The sequence below is a fragment of the Hypomesus transpacificus genome, chromosome 3 (assembly GCF_021917145.1).
Source record: "Hypomesus transpacificus isolate Combined female chromosome 3, fHypTra1, whole genome shotgun sequence".
Lineage (NCBI taxonomy): Eukaryota > Metazoa > Chordata > Actinopteri > Osmeriformes > Osmeridae > Hypomesus > Hypomesus transpacificus.
Window position 1 is genome coordinate 7,264,602 of NC_061062.1, and position 2,206 is coordinate 7,266,807.

Below are 2,206 nucleotides of genomic sequence, written 5' to 3' on the forward strand. Positions count from 1 at the left end.
ACCTGCGAACGCTCTGCTGCTCCTTGGGAGGGGGAGAGATGCAAGGAACATTGATTTCATATCTGGCTGATGCGAAAGGATCACGCTGTGTACGATAAAACTCAAATATGCATTTCAGATCTCATAATACTGTTAACTGCTGTGAATCCATCGTCATGGACATAGGTTGTGCATCTGAGAGTACAGTATTGTGTGTACGTGTGTATGTGTGTATGTGTGTCTGTGTGTGTGTGTGTTACATGCCACTGAAGTCATGTGAGTCTTGGATGTCGCTGGGAAAATCTGGTTTGTTTTTTACATCATGTTTCCTGGAACCGATGCCTTTCTGAGGTAAACAGCAAGCCATCTGAGTTCTGCATCTTATCTCTCACTGCCTCCCTGTTACCCTGCCTGCACTCTGAGGGGTTCAGCCAGACTTTGTGCTTTAAACGACACAATGAATTATTCAGACCATGACTCAGCACAATTCCAGATAGCTGCCTGTGCATGTCTGTGACTGCATGTCCACACATGTAATCTGTACATTGCACGTCTGTTGCTGCCTGTACCCATGTAAGGGATTTTCTATTCTAATATTCTAGATCTTATAAAAACAGGTCCGAGCATAGAGCTGCTTGTGGTTCCGGAGCCAAACATACTGCCATATCATCTTGCTGCTCATTCTAAAAAGAGCCTGCAGACAGATAATATCCGTCTGTATCTGTCGCAGCAAGGAGGATTTAGAAATGGGTCAGAAACGTTCTAACACAGCGTTCTAACTCCACCTATACAATGACACTGTCTTAAGTCCGGTCATTTATGTCATTTTCTTATGTAACTCTGTCTTTGAAGGTATTGCCATGTAGTTACATGGCAGTTCAATCAAAACGTGCAGATATGTAAAGAGTTGCCCTATCTTCTAACACAGTGTTCCACCTCCCATCCATCCATCCATCCATCCATCCAACTATCAACCATCCAGATGCGTTTCACCTATACAATGATGTTACCATAAACCTGTCTTTAGTTCTGCTCATTTGAGTGTGTAATGAACTCTGTTACTGTCTATCATCCGATAGGGTGCCAGCCCGTGTGTCTCTGGGCTGGGCTCTCTCTCTGGATGCTGGCTTACATTTCTACTCTATTGATTACAAGCACTCAGCCAAACAGGGATAGTGCCTTGATGTTTTAGTTTCTGGCCATCACTCAGTCCAGTGATGGCTGGACCAGTGCCCCTCCCCCTGCTCTCAGCTCCGGTGCTGTCGGAATGAGCGTCTGGTTTCAGGATGTGTTCTGTTCCACTTGGGCCGTGGCCCTGAACCCGCTCCAAACCCCTTCAGGCATTAGACCAAACGAATCAGCCCAAACTAATAAGACGAAACAACTCTGGCACTGTACCCTTCCAACTTGAACTAAAACTCCTCCACCTCATCTCTCTAACCCTAACTCTAACCAAACTACAGGATCTCAAACTTCTTCCACACCTTCCACAGTTTTCTACCTACCTATCCACCTTGATGTTTATGATTAAGGACATGGTCCAGTGTTGAAGTACAGGGTTTAGGGTTAGAGTACAAGGCTTGGAGTTTAGGGGTAGAGAATAGGGTTTAGGGTTAGAGTATAGGGTTCAGGGCTTAGGGTTAGAGTGTAGGATTTAGGGTTAGGGTTTGGCTTGCAGGATTGCCCTGCCCTTGTTTTTCAATTCACAAGGTGAATTACGATTCCTACGAAGACTACAGGAAACTGTGCTGCCACGGCCTCATCTTCTGTTTTGGAGGTGGGGTCTTGAATCATTTAAGAGGTAGCATCTCCTTGAAAGCACGACACCAGAGTGAGAGGACCTCCAGTTGTGGCATCACCCACCGCAGCATCCTCTTCTCTCCCTGGAAGGGCTTGTGTCTGCCTCCACGCTCCTCCTCTTGTTTTCCCCACAACTGTGCTTCCCAGCATGACTCTCTGCCAAGCTGTTATGATGAGAGTTGAACACAAGTAGTGCTCTGAGTCTAATTCAATGATGCGCCTCCTCACCACGTTACTGTCCCAGTCTAGAGCCGGTCTGAGCTGTCCGGAGTGTCCTTGCCTGATGGGTCAGATCGATGCTCCTGCAAAGGGGGGGGGGGGGGGGGGGGGGGCTGTGTATGGGAGGAGCCTCATCTCCCATATTTGGGTTACTGAGCTGGACCGGAGATCCTTGTTTACAGCAGGGATCCAGACAGAGCTGCCTCAC